The sequence below is a fragment of the Pseudopipra pipra genome, chromosome 2 (assembly GCF_036250125.1).
Source record: "Pseudopipra pipra isolate bDixPip1 chromosome 2, bDixPip1.hap1, whole genome shotgun sequence".
NCBI lineage: Eukaryota > Metazoa > Chordata > Aves > Passeriformes > Pipridae > Pseudopipra > Pseudopipra pipra.
This window is the reverse complement of record NC_087550.1, coordinates 75,057,821-75,073,838: the sequence shown is the minus strand read 5'-3', so window position 1 is coordinate 75,073,838 and position 16,018 is coordinate 75,057,821.

Below are 16,018 nucleotides of genomic sequence, written 5' to 3'. Positions count from 1 at the left end.
CTGCCAGACGGCATGCTGTTCTGCAGGTCTATCAACAGCACTGCTCAGCTCTATAAATTTGCTGATGGTGCACTTAATCCCTTCATCTTTGCAATTAATGAAGATGTTAAATAACACTGGTCTCAATACAGACCTCTGACGAACACCACTTGTCATTGATGTCCTTCATCAGGACTCTGAGCCATTGACCACTACCCTCTAGATGCAACCAATTTCTTATTCATCTAACAGTCCTCTCATCAAATCCTTCTCTCTCCAATTTAAAGAGAAGGATATTTTGGAGGCCCGTGTCAAAGGCTTTACAGAAGTCCAGGCAAATGCTATCTGTAACCCTACCCTTGATCACTGATGCAGTTACTCCATCCTAGAAGATCACTAAGTTGGTCAAGCAGAACTTACCCTTGATAAAGCTGTGCTGGCTTTCTCAAATCACCTCCCTGTTCCCCATGTGCCTTAGCATAGCTTCTAGGAGGATCTGTTCCATGATCCTCCCAGGCACAGAGGTGAGCCTGACAGGTCAGTAGTTTCCAGGTTCCTCCTTTCTATCCTTTTTAAAAAGACATGCAAAGTTTCTCCTTTTTCAATCACCAAGAACTTCACCTGACTGCCGTGACTTTTAAAATATCATGGAAAGTGGCTGGTCAACTATATCAGCCGATTCCCTCAGGACTCTGGGATGCATTTCATCAGGTCCCATAGACATATGTACATTCAGGTTCCTCAGGGGGTCACAAACCTCACCTTTTTTTGCAGTGGGAGTGACTTTGCTCCCCTAGTCCCAGTCCTGCAGTCCATCCACTTGAGAGGTACGGGAAGAAAGTTTGCAATTGAAGACTGAGGCAAAACATTTTTTGAGCACCTCAGCCTCCTCCTCATCCATTGTTACCAGTTTTGCAGCACTGTTTTTGTTTTGTTTTTTTTTTTTTTTTTGGGGGGGGTACACCTTCTTTAACCTTCCTTATAATTTATTAAATGTGATCAGCACCAGCAGCTTTTGCATTCAGAATAGGATCAGCTGGAAATTGTTTGGTGTGCTCTTTATCAGATCTATTCCAATGGTCTTTTGTTGTCTAAATCACAACTGGTTTAATGGCTATATTTTAAAAAAGTATGTTCGACATTTATCATCTGAGAAACAAAATGAAAGAGGATTGCAGATAAACAAAGATTATCAGATATTGTACACAGTATATATCAGATGAAGAAACTATATCTTTCTATCCATCTAAAAAGAAACATAATTTTATATTCATTTGCTATTAACATTCAGATTGAAATTCTAGCAATTAAAAAAGCCAAAGTAAAGTCAAATTATGTTTTACAGCTGTATATAGCCTTCTATGAAGATATAAAGAAAACTAAATCTATAGGTTTGTAATTTTGCTATCTGAGGGCGCTGTCATTTTGAATAGAATTTGTCATAGAATTTGTCATTCTATGACAATAAGTGTCATAGAACTGAGCATTTATTTGTTTTGTGAGAATCTTATAAGCTTCGGTTTATTTATCAGCACAATGAATTCCTGAATAGGCTGAGTCTGACAGACAAGATGCTGCAACAATTTAGTCTGTTTTACTTTACCCATGTTTACACGGTAATTTGCAAACAGATACAAGTGAGCTCATGCAGTGTTACAGACCAGCCTGTCACTAGCCAGATGCTTGTCAGCTCCAACCAGGAAGCCTTGAAGGCAAGTTAGCCTAGTGCTACGGCAGAGCTTCTGCCTCTCTGCACAGCTTGTTATTCTGGGATTGAAACTGCTCTTTTTGTGACTAAACAGCTGTTTGAACTAAAAATAACTTTGGAAGAAAGCTGAATCCTGAGGGGGGGAAAAAAAAGCTACAGATAAATAGTTACCTGGATCCTGGTTAAATCACTAATGTTAGCACAGTTGGAAAAATGGGGGTAGCTGCCTAGGGTCTGCATGCAAAAGTAACTCACTTTGACAGAGATGAATGAAGGCAAACCTATTACTGGATGTCTCAGTTTAACACAAGCAGATGTTTTTCATTTAAGAGATTAATTTAGAAGTTGTATTACTTTGTTAATTCCAAATGTGATCAGCTAACTTCAGGCATCTTTCATGTTTATGTACTGAAGTCCTTTATTTTAATCTGACCTCAATACTGCAAAAATATATATGACTTCAGCAGGAGCAGCCAGCATACTAAGCATATTATGGAATCAGAGTCTAAGTATTATATATGTGCTTATAATAACCATGTGACACTAAATAACTATTAATCCTTTAACCTGCACTAGGTCATGCTTCTTAAGGTTGCACCCAAATATTTTAAAAAGTCAGGGTCCCTTAAGAAAATCTTTAACACTCTAAATCTGCCAGTTTTCTAATTTTCTGTTCTCAACTAGTTTAGAAATAGTTGGAGAATCTGATTGTCTTAATTCCAAAACTGCAAGATGTCTCAGTGAATGTATTTCAAAGACAGAACTTTGAAAAAATTTCATGAAAGTACATTATAATACTGTGATAATTGAACAATTCTTTATGCTAAAAATTCATCTGTACCTTCTATTTTAATTATATAATATAATCTCATAATGACTTGGATGAAAGGAACCTCGGGAGACCTCTAGTCCTACCTCCTCACTCAAAGCCGACTCAGTAACATCAAATTGCTCGGGACGATTTTTAGTCAATTCTTGAACAACTCCAAGGTTAGAAATTCCACTACACCTCTGGGAAAATAATTCAGGGATTTTATGACCTTCATGGTAAAAAAAAATTATTTCTTACACCTAATCAGTATTTCAGGTGTTCCAAACTGTGTCCAGTATCTCTCACCCTTAATCTACCATTTGCTTTTGCTATGACAGTCTCCTTGTGACAAATTTGTAAAAACAATGTAGTCATTTGTATGTGTAATGTTATATGTTTAAGCCTTTTTTCATAAGACTTTCTTGGGATAAATGCACTGTTTTAAAGTACAAACTAGACCATGGCCTTGAATACAGTGCAGATGCAGTGATGGTTTTTTTGAGACACAAACTAGTAGAGATTATCAACAGTCATTTCTTCAAGGAGAAAAGACACGACTGTTAAGAAATTCTGTTTCCAAACCTGAAACCTCAGACAGTCTAATTCATCACTATGTGTTTTTATTTCTTCTCTCACTTGTATTTTCTTTATTAAGACTGAAATTATTTTGATGAGCCAATCTTCAATGCATTCTTTGGGTAGTGATGACAGCCTTTGAACTCAATTACTAAAGACCAGAGATTCAGTTAGGCCATAAACTTAAAAGAATGAATAAACTGATTTTAAAAGTCGGACGAGTGGACCCCAGTCAGCAACTGAGGTTGCTGTGTTGCTGTGAGCAACACAGCTTCTTGCCCACTTTCCTCACCGTCAGCAGGCTGATGGAGAGAATAGAAAAAGCAAAAGCAGGAAAAGTCATGAACCAAGATAAAGACAGATTAATAAGTAGACGAAATTTAAAAAACCTAACACATAAACCAAACAGCTAATAAAAAAACAAAAAATCACTCAGTACCTCCCACAAGCAAACCAATGCCCAGACAACTCTAAGTAATATCCACTTTGGAAGACAACAACCTTCCTTCCTTTACATGCAGTTTTTATTGTATCCCATTTTGTGATATGGACTGTCACTTTGCCCACTTTGTGTCAGTTGTCCCATCTGTGTCTTCTCCCAACTTCTTGCTCTCCCCCAGCCTATTCACTGGGTAAACTGAGTTGGGTGGGGGGGAGAAGAGAAAGCTTTGACTCTATAAGCATTCTTTAGCATTGACCAAAACATTGGTGTGTTAACAATACTGTTTTACCCAAAGATCCAAAACACAGCACCATGGCGTCTGCTATAACGAAAGTTAAATCCTTTCAGGTCAGAATCAGTACAAAAGTAATTCAAAAATTCCGCTTTACATCAGAAAAATACCAACAAAATTTTAACATCTCAAATAGCACATCTTTATGTACTTGAAAATAATTTAATATACTGCGCACAGAAATCAAAATGGGAAGAGGCAGTTGGATGGAGGCCCAAAGAAACTGAAGGCTTTGGTACAAATATTCTCTATTTTATTCAGTTTATTTTATTCATTTGAAACATAAGGCAAATTTTTCACTGTGATACTTGCAAGCAATTTACAAATTTTGGATATCAAGACTTGCTACTTAATAGTTCTAAGTTTTTTCTAATTTTTATATTAATACGTATATTATTTAGTTATATCTCCTGAGAAATCTTTGCATTCTTTCTTATCAACTATGGTTTATAATGGTATGTCTTTTGTTCAGTATACTATTATAACAATGCTGAAGAGGTAAAAAAAAGTAGAAAGAAGAAAATTTTTCTACAGCTCCTGCAAAATCCAATAGCTCCATGGGTTTTACTACAGGCATACTCCTTATGTTCTCTCCATGTATAAGTATTTACTATTACTACAGGTCTCTAAAAGCAGACTTTAGAGTACAAGACAATTTGCTCAGGTTTTCTCCATATCAGTATAGATTGGTACTTCCAAAGGGTAACTAATCTAATGGTATGAAAAGTAAAATCTAGAAGTTCTTGTGTCAAATCAGCTTGATAAAAAATTAGAACTTAAAACTTATGGTTTAGGTGGCTGAAGCTGGATCAGATGAAGCCCACTGTGGTTGTCTATATGTATAACAGAAGAAGTGTATTTTATTCTCTCTCAGACCACATTCTCTGTTCTGACGCCACTGTTTTTCAGAGACTTGTAGAAGAAAATAAACCCCAGGATTTAGGGTTACCGTTTGCCAAGAATTTATTTTCTGACTCTTTCCTGATTTTTATCATCCCTGACACTCCAAGTTTATTTCAGCAAGTCTGACCTAGTGTAAGGAGACATATATAATAAGCAGGGAATTTCACACTGAAAAGAATGACTTTATGTTAGTATTTAATCAAAATGTTTCTCTGAAAATAAGTATAAATAATATCACAAGAAAATAAAACAAAAAAAATGAAGAGGGCAGTACATGAAAACTTGAATCTGTCATATCTATGTATATAATGAGTGCTGTTTGCTTAATAAAACTTCAGCTATCAAATTTATGATAGTTAAAAATGCCAATAAACTGTCTTGGTACGCTTAAAAATCTAGCTGAAAATGTACATTACACTTTTCAGAGCCTCGGGACAAGTACAGTTTACTTTCATATGAACAAGATCTTGAAGTTCTCAGCCACTTATGTTTAGAAGGATATAAAGGATTTCTGCACTGAAAGCCATCCTTCATTAAAAAGTTTTGTCCTCTATATGTCTCTCAAACACACATGAAATTTGAGGGATCTAAAAAAGAGAAAGAGACCTGCACGAGAATTTTCATGTATATACTAAAGCAAGCCAATTTGCTAGAGAAAACTGTCAACAAAAACAAACAGCAAGACCAATTGACTTAAGCTGTGATGAGAGAAAAAAAGCTTTCTTCCAGAAAAAATATCAACTGAGAACAGTGGGAATGAGGATAACCTGAAGAAAACATTCAGACAGACATCAAGTTCTGGCATACTCACTGAATGTACTTTTGCTGATATTTATAGATGGCTCTCTCAGGAGCAACCACATTGACAGGAAAGTCAGATGAGAAAGGAAGAAAATATTCATTGTTCGAGCAGCAAGACAAAGAGCTTGCAAGAAAAAACTTGATCTTTATACAGCAGTTTTCCAGGTCACATTTACTAAAGTTAAGACACTTAGGTATGAATTTTAATAATTTTTCTGTAGTATATAAATGCAACAGAAATCATAGGCATAAAGGAATATGGCCACATGAAAGAACACTTGAATCACAAACCAAAGAAGTTAAGTTTTTGATCACAGACTCTCGACATCTGTGACTGAAAGCTGAACAGACCAGCTACCAAACCACCAAACCATACCACTGTACCCATGCTGATTTTCTGTTGTCTTTAATAATCAGACATGGGGAGGACAAACTATAAGATATTGATGTCAATGTTATGAAGCTTTACTCCTCATGCTGATTGTCAGCAAAATAATATGAAGAACTCCCACAAAAAATGTGAAGCTATGGAAAGCTAACAAATATTATAATGCAACTGGTAGGCTATTTGTGCCAAGCTTGCACTTTTCATTGGCGTCATTCCTACTTTCAATGTAGCTTCAGGTGATATAGTAGGAAGACACAAACATTCATAGACGGACACAACTGCAGCTTATTTCTTTTTCAGAACAGTTTAATCATGCATTGTTATCACAGCTTATCTGAATAATTTGCTAAGGGAAGGGAGAACAGTGAGATAATGTGAAAATTATAGAAGTCACCATTACGATTCTTTAACTGAACATGAGATAAAGCATTTTCAATTAGGGTTAGGTGTAATCTATTAGTCTCTAATTAATATTGTTTTGGTCTTCATTGTTTAATAGCTGACATCGCATAAACTGTTGCTTACTTGTAGAAATATTCATATGTTAACAATCAATGAAATGGCTCCCACTCTTTCATGGCTGCTCTTGAGCTGAACTGTGACAGTGGCTCACTGGCAGTATAAAAGAAACCTTTGAGAAGCAGTAAAGTCTCCTGCTAAGGTGGAATATCAAATACTGCAATTTACACATTTTAGCACTACACACAAGCTATTGCGGAATCAAATGTGAAACACTCTTCCCTCAATTCTGTTATCACAGCTGTCCTCCGTTCCCTGTAGACATACTTTTAGTTTTAAAGACAAAAAGGTTAATCATAAAGAGGGATAAAATAATAACCTTAGACCACTATCAGTAGGAGAGTTTGGATTTAAGGGCTTATCACTAGTCATAAGAAGAACTTAGTTTTATCTACATTTGTCCACTGTAGTGAAATGTGACTGAGAGTAATAGAATTTCAATACCAAGATTCAAATGCTTTTTAGGAAGTATTAACCGCAGTTTAGAAGTGTAAGTCTCTGTGTATCACCTTCTGATATTTTAATCTGTTCAATGACTTTCATTTAAGGGGTTCATTTGGTTGTAGCTGAGAGTGTAATAGAGAAACGGTCCTTCATTTCCCTGTTTTCAACAAGGGAAAACTGACAAAAATGGTTTACATGAGATGTAACTATAAAAGTTAAAATAAAATTTACTTCCAATTCTCTCTCCCTTTGACTTAAAAAAAAATACAGCATCTGTTTCTTCAAAAAGATCAAAAAGTGAATAGTAATCATGAAAATAAATCTGGTAAAGAGTTCTGGATAGAAATAGAAACAGTAATATCTCAGCTGGAAAACAAGTAGCAGAAAAAAAGAAGGGATGCTGTTTTATCAAGAAACTGAAGGAGAAAATTACAAGAGGAACTAGAAGCATATAAAATACATTCCATTGTGTTAGACAAGAAATGGGCCTGGTAAATCATTCCAAATTAATTGGCTGACAGAGATGAATCTTTTACTGATGAAAAAATTTAGAATCCTGAGTTTTATTAGCTGATGATACTGTTGTTATAAAATTGAACTTTGCACAAAATTTGTAGATACCAAAACACAAGCGAAGTCATTGCTATGGAAAGGGAGCTTAAACACTACAGTTGGAAAAATTATTTTTTTTTTTTTTTTTTTTTACCTTTGCACAGAAGGTGTCTTATGAAAATATACCACTTTCTTAACTTAAAAGATACTATGGAAAGAGGGTATGTGTACAGCCAGCAGAACTCTGCACAGATTTTTTCTAAAGCTCAGTTTTAAAATTTCTTCTAAAACTTGGGTTTAAAACATCTTCTAAAGTGGTACCATAACTTACATGGAATAAAAATAAAATTTATTTTGTTGTTCTATTTCTTTTATAATGAAGTCACAAATGGATTCAGCAGCTTTGTCTTGACTGAATTTAAATACCTTAACCAGTCCAATTCATTACCCTGTAAAAATTCAGAAGATAAATGTTCATAAATTCAAAAACTTTCTGTACTGTCTGAAACTGGAACTTTGCTCAAACCAGGCCATAAAATTTTAGTTAATTCATCACATTGTCGTGGTCTGACAAACCATTTCATAGTCTGAGTCTATAAGAGATATTGCAATAAAAAATAACACAAAATGTTCAAAGTGAGTTTCAGATAATTTGTGCTTTATCTTCTCAATTGGTGTTCTTGATTTTCTCTGAGTACAAAATTTATGCAATCTCCAGCATACATAAATGCAGAAGCCCTTAATTGCTGGTGGTCTTATTTGTGTCTATATGTCAAAGGAATTCTTTAAAAGATACTTGTACTTTTCTTCTTTTGATGATGTGGGAACAAATAGTGATCTATGAAGTTAATTTACATGCAGATTTAGGAATTTAAATGTCCCTTGGTTTTGTTTCGAGAAGTCTTGACTAAATCTTCAGTCAACTCATGGGTATCTTGAGGTGCTTTTACTTAAATTCCTACGCTTACGTAGGAATTCCTACGTACTGTGCTCTGTGAATATATTAAATTCTTTCTCGCATGAGGTCTATTATGTTCTAGAATTAGTGGGAAGCCACTTGTACTCTGTATGACACTTTTAATTTTTTCAACCTCCATTTTGGTTGTGATGATGCTGATCTCTTTTATATAGGGTATTAATAGTAAGAATGTTGTCCTGAGATAAAGATGACATTTCTAGGTTTTAAGGATACATCTCCTACATCCCAGGACAATAAAATTTCATTGAAAACTAATCACTCCTGATAAATAGACGTTCAACCCAGCGTCTGAGCAATCAAGTGTCCAGGAGCAACTGAGACCAAAAATAAATTTGGAAAAAGGAATCTTTTTAACTCAGTGCAGCGACTTTTTAAAGATGTAGTACTTTTAAACTAGAGTTTAGTTTATCCTTATATATTACTCATGAAGTTCTGGCTAAGGCACTCACATGCAAAAGGGCAGTTCTGGCTTCTCTTTTTGGGTCTGTTATGCTCGTAATGGTCTAATAAATAATAGAGGCTCAAGATGCAATTATTTGCCATTTCCTTTCCCATAAGGAAACTCAAACCTTTTATGCATGTGTTTTCTGTAAGTTTTTCAGGTCCAAATCAAAACAAATTTCTGATATTGAATGCATAAGACAAGGTCTACCTTTTTTTTCTTTAATGACAAATGAAGTAGCAATAAAGGTTTTTTTTTTGTTTTGTTGCTTTTTTTTTCTAATTGTCATCAGTCATTGAGCAGCTTATATGCCAAGGAAGGTAATTTTTTACAACTGTACTGCAAGGTTGCTAAATTAAAACACTTAATGAGACACAGGAATTTTTCCAGTTTCTGATCAAGGCTCTTGGGACCAATTATCCAGCTAAAACAAATCAATAGCTTCCACAAAGGAAAAGAATTTCACTGTATTTTTTTCACAATAGATAGAAAGTTATTTTATTGCTCATACTTTGGAAGGAAGGTAAGCACTGACAGTACACAGCTTAAATATCTCTAGGGTAGAGACTGTTTATTTGTTTTCACCGTGTCTAGGATACTTGAAGCCTTATTCTTGATCAGAGTTTCTTGCTGGATATCAGAGTTAATAATAGAATAAATGTTTCAGTCTTTGTTAAACTACTAATGTATTTTAGAGAGATGCGGTGAAAACTGAATTAATGAAGGTCAAAGCTGTTTTGGAGATAAGAAAATAATGGGAATTATGAACAGACTCAAGAAGTAAGGGGATAAAAGCTTAAGAATTCAGGAAAGTTGAATAATTTAGCTTAGTTTTTTTTCAGAGTGATATTTCATTGTCCTCAGAGACAGAGGAAAAGACTGTATTGCCAAACAGATACAGTAATCCTCTTTAATACTAAAATAAGAGTTTTGCATTTTGACACATTTGCATGTGGAACTCTAAGTTAGTTCTCTGCTTTTCTAGAAAGAAAAAACTTGCTAGACAAAAATTCTAGTTTTATCAAAAGTCCTTCTTGTAGGCATTTCAGCCAAAATATAATTGACAAATTTTTCAGACTATATTTAAACATCTCATTTTTAAAAAATTATAAAATATTAATTTTTGATTTTGTTGCACATTTTCAGTTCACACTTTATTTTGGATTATAACTTACTTCACAAAGTAATAAACAGAAATCTGAATAAATATCTTTCATTTTAAAAAATGAGAAAAAATGTAAAAAATCAAGCTTTCTACAAATTTCGAACATGTGAAAATCTTCACAGGCTGACATTTCTAATGTCTATGAGTCCAGGTTTTAAGGACAATATTCACAATATATTGCAAGAGGGGAGGGGTTCAGTTTTCTTAAAAAAGTATTTACCAAAAAAAGGGCATAATGTGTTTTTCTGCTCACACTAATAAAATGTTTTTCATTTATATAATTTGGCTTTTGATATTTAGAGACTGAACTAATTATGATAAAGGAAAAAAAAAGGAAAACAGTGATTCTCTGTAGATTGCTTGAACTAACTACAAATCATTGTCAAACAGTTACCAGGCATGTCTGGAATAGTGAACTCAAGATTCTGGGCACAACATTAAAAGTTCTAAAATCTATTTTTTATTGACATGTGAGTAACTTTAACATTAAAATATCCCTCATTCCAGCAGACATGGACTAGAATTTTTATACTAATATATTTTTTAAGTTAGCATGGAAAGATTGAATACTTATCATGAATTCATATTTAAAAGGAAAATGTTTGCCAAACTCAGATAAACTCAGAGACTTTGTCAGATCACTAATATTCATCATGCACACACAGTCAAAATAGATGACAACACTCCATATGACAAAAAAAAATTACTTAGTCTCGGTCTGTTATGAAAACTATTTTCATAGCTTAATTGTCTTGCAATACCATTTCATTTTAAATAAAACTATATTTCATTTATCTGATACATACATTGTGAAGGACCAGGAATCAGAATGGGCAAAATCTCAGAAGTGGAAAAAGATGTACAGTGATTGAAAGGACTTTATGATACAGACTTTACAGTTATTATGTATATACACATTGTATGCTTCCCCAGAATTTGTATTTCCCGGCCTGTCCACCTCCCTGCTCCTCTCTTTCTCTGCGGATTGGCTGGAGAAGCTGCAGAGAGGGGACAGCCTCCATTCGCCCCTTCTCTCCCCGGTTCCTCCCACGTTCCTCCCTCTTTTGCCGGCGTCCCTATCCTGGTTTGTCCCCCCGCTTGTCTGTCTCATGCTCCGCCCCATGTTCTGGCCTTTTCCCCTCCTGAGCTGATAAAAGACCTGGTGCACACGTGAATGAAGCATTCTACCTGCCACGGGGACCGTGGCATTACACGAGTCCAGGACACAAAGGTGGGATGCATTGGCTATCCAGCGAAATAGACATTTACATTTTTTACGCTAAATAAACCTCAGCTGAGTGGGGACAGTACAGCTGTGATAGTTGTTCAAAATTTGAAGGGCAATTTTTTTAATCTATACTAGAGAATGAGTCTTTAAACTAGGTTACTTTAGCTCCGTTCAATCCAATAAAACATAGATATTCAGCCAAATAACACTGAATATATGATATAAAAAACAAGCCTTGAGCTTTCTGGCATGGAAGATTTTCCTCAGTTTCCTAAAACAACAATTGCAATCTCTTCCAGCTGAAACAGTTATCCTCTCTGTGGTGATAAAGGACAGAATTAGTAATGCCAAGCAGAGTAGTTACTCTACTGCAGCCTTTGAGGAAATGCCTTAGGAGTGCTTCATCTAAACAAATTAAAAGTTTCAATCCACAGATGATTTTTGGTAGCTGTGACTGATTACATTAACACCAGGATGTGAGGAAAAAAACTACTAATATACAATATATGTTGTTGCAAATTCACTTGTATGCAAGAAAAATTCTCTTTCTGCTCAGCTTCTGTTCATTGAAATACTATGTGGGTCAAGAAAATAACATATCTTTTTAATTCTTTGCTCAGTGTATCACTGCAGTGGTCGTGTGAATGTTCTGGCAGTCATGTCCAAGCCCACCAGCTGAGAATAGCAGAAGTTTAATGCTCTGCAGCCAGATTTACTTTCCAGACTATCGTACACATGACCTCTCCTTTAAAACACTTTAGACTTTTATAACAACAGAGGGTTACAAAGGCAGTGAACAAAATAGTAGTTCAACCTCTAATATTTCATACAGTACCAAGGAGAAAGTCATAATCTGTTCCTAGATATTTACTTTATTCTTACATACATTGCATACATATTTCTACAGTAAATTTTCATGGAAATCTGTTATTTATGTATTCATAGAATTATATTTAGTTCAGTTTAAGTTGAAGACCAGTAGATTACACAAACCAAAATCCTTTAGAATGACAGTTTTGTTTACATTTCCAAGTAAAAACTTAGTGCTGTGAAATACCCACGTGCTATGATGCTCTTATTTGTATTCATATCCTGATGAACAGATGGAAAAATGAACTGTTCCTTTCAGTGTTGTCACTGCTTCAGTTATCATAATAATTTGATTTACTCTTTCTGTCTCAAACCATCAACTCAAAAAGAAAATGACTGTATTTTTCTGTGGGAGGTTAGACTTCGAGCAACAAAACCACACAACAACACATACATGTGATGAACCGTGCTGCACAGAAGTTAATAACATATTTCTGCTCTGTATGTAATATAATCATTTCGAAGTACAGTTGCTTTGATATAGATGAGCTAGGTAAAATTTAACTTTGAGTTCCATGAAATCAACCATGACAGCCATTACTTCTTTTAGAAGTAGTCATTCCTTGGGCAGATAAGTAGCTTCAGAAATTAATTCAGAAAATTAATGACTTGCACTGAGCCTTTGCACTCAGTTATATATGGAGACCTAACATGCTTTGAGTATTTAGACATATATAGGATCATATAATATAAATTGAACCTGAAAGTCCCTACATCTAGAAAGCAAATAATTTGTCCCTCATTTGAGAGTTTTGGCTCCTGGTGCAGCTCCCCTGCCCTTTCCACTTCAGAAATCTGAAATTATTTTTTTTTTTGGAAGGGAGGAATTCCACATACTATCTAAAAAGGGATCTGAATACGATTTCTGTAAGGAACTCTTACCATGCCAAAACAGAAGGTATTTGGAACAGCTGAAATTCATGCTTTAATTCAGTAATTCAATTTAGTAGTTTAGAAAAAGAGACAAAATGATCTCAGAGAAATTATTTCCTTTTTTTCCCATCTATACAAAATTACATGAACCTGAAAACAAAAATATCTCAGAGAATTAGCTATTAAAAATAGTGAATTCTATCTTTATGAAATGCCAGTGTTTGGCGTAAACTTGTTTAAAAAAATGTAGACCTAAAAATAGATATTTTGAAGAGCTGATTTTTCCTCAAAGACTTTGTTAATACAATGAGTCTTTGATCCAATATATGAAGCACTAAGGTGAAAGTCTAGAGGTTTTGGAGGGAGGGAATTTTCAGAGTAATGATACTTCACTGGCAACATTAGTTGAAATAACAGCATTTTCAAAAAGAAGGGTAACATTTTAGCTGTCTGGGTTTTTTAGATGCTATTCAAAACATTTATAGTGTTACTAAAGAATATGCCTCAAATGTATTGGAGTTATTATTATTATTATTATTATTATTATTATTATTATTATTATTATTATTATTATTATTATTATTATTATTTTAAAACATTTAACAGGTTTAGTCATCTATTTTGAAAGTTTTCATGCTTAAACCTATTGGTTCTCAAACTTCAATTTTAATAATTCTTTCAGGATACAGTTTCTCATTCTTCCACAGATACCAAGAAGGACAAGGGTGTTTTTACAAGGGAAAGATCAATCAGAGACACTTCAAAGAAAAGAAATAGGAGGAAAATAAAGAAAAATAATAAAATAAATCTTATTCCAGTGATATGGTTGATCTCTTTAAAAAACAAAAACCAACTCTATTTTACCCTGAGATTATCCCTCGGTGTGTGCCCTAGGTCCACCACTGTTTCTTCCCTCTGTGTGTCCCAACATTTAAGGCTCCCACTGGAAGCTTATAAGCTCCCTTCTTCCTTTTTATGTTGTTGCATGTGGCAGTGGCCCCATAAAGCCATATCTCATTATCAGAAAATACAAAACCTGTGTAGAAAAATATTGAGCTTTATGGGGTTTCCAAACAAGAGAAACTTCATGCTGTTTATTAATTTGCTTGTTTAGCTATTTCCTTTAAATCCTAAAAAATTAGCAATATTCACAAAATACATGAAAGGCTAAACAGATAATAGTAACTTGAAGAACTGGATTACCCAGTTACTGGATTACACTCAAATTATATGTCCACCTGTTGTAGGTGGTTCATTAGTTGTGATAATTTTCATTCTTAATCTTTTTGTAAATATGTCTAGAAGCAAGGCAAAAGATACATAGCAACATACTTCAAAATAGATAAATTAAACTCCTTAGTTTCAAAAAAAGTAATTCACTTTCTTTTTGGGCAACTAGCCATTACTACTTTATGTAGCACTTCCAGGTACTGGGATTTTTTGTTATACATGAATGGGGGATAAACATGAAGAATGCAGCATATAAATAATCATTCTGAGACAACAGAATTTCAATCCATCTGCTTTTTTTTTTTATTATTCCTACCAGCCCTAGGTAGCTATATGCATGTGCACATTTATGTATATGTATGTCTCAATAATGGTTGATGATGAAACAGAAATGATTCAGTTTTTCAAATACCAATTCATTATTATTCTATAACAGAGGAAGTGTAAAGGTCCAAAACTACATGATCCCATGTTTGGGGGTGAAAACTGGAATCTTTATTCAACACACGAAATGCAATTTAAGGGTCTCAGGGGTAGGATATGTTAATGAGGAGGATGGGTTATGTTAACCAGGAGAGGGATTATGTTAACTAGGGGGATTACACAGCTGATTAACATTTCCTGTATCCAGGATTACATGGGGGGGAAGAGAACAAAGGGGTTTCAATATGGTCTGATAACATTATCACAAAGTCTTTCCATATCCTCCTACAGGAGACAGGCCAATCAACACAGTTAAATATTAGCAAGTCTTGGGATGAAGCTCCTCAGAGTAAGGAGTTTCTCCCAGCTCCTGCTGTCCACGGTGTGCTACATAATCTTAGCAGTTCCTTTTCTGCTGATATCGAGTTTCAGATTGCTATAAGGAAGTGCTTACCAATGCATATTTTATGATCCTGTACATTAATTCTATTATTCAGAAATGCTGAGGTTATATTCCAGATAAAATATAGCTAGTCCTATTTGGCACCCTAATTAAGGACAGGTTTGAATTTACCTTGCAAAACACATTAACATTCTGACTTGGACGTACAGGTCAAATGTAAATTACCTGGCAATTATGAGTGAGAGTCCAGAAAGTGCCAGCTTAAAGTGCCTGGAGACTACATTTTGTTGACCTCATTAGAAATATTTTAAATGTATGCATAAACATGAAGGGAAAAAAAGTGGAAAAGCTTTTATTTTAAGTTTTTGATTAATAAGTAGTCTTGATAATGTCTTAGTCAGAAACACTGAAAAAGAATGAACTTTTGAAAAATAAATAAATTAATAAGATGAGAAAACAGAAAATAGAAATATCGAATATTTTACATACAATTTTCAGTGATAAAATATAATTATTTCCTAAGGTTTTGCAGTGGACACAAGTGGGAGTGTAAAACAAAAAATATTTTTACAAAATTAACAAAGAACAGCTGTACTGATACAGACTTCTTTATAGTTATGGAATTTTAATTTTATGCATATATATATTTATATGTATATATATGTGTGTATAAATATATATATATATATACAGTGTGAGACATATTTTCCATTTTCACACTACTAGCAGGAGTTTACAGTTGAAGGGTTGCTTGCCTTTCCCTTACCTTATCTCTTGCTTTGCCTCCTGCTATGTATCTTCTTTGCCTTCTGCCTTTTCCCATGAACTGCAATAAAGGTTCTTATGTAAACTGCATGATAATTTTTCAAATGATGTATTCCTTCTCTTTGCTTTTCTTGATATCTGAATTCCTAACTTAAACATTATTGATGTGCCTAAATCTATCACTTATCTATTACATTTCCTTACCCTTTACATTCCTTCATAATC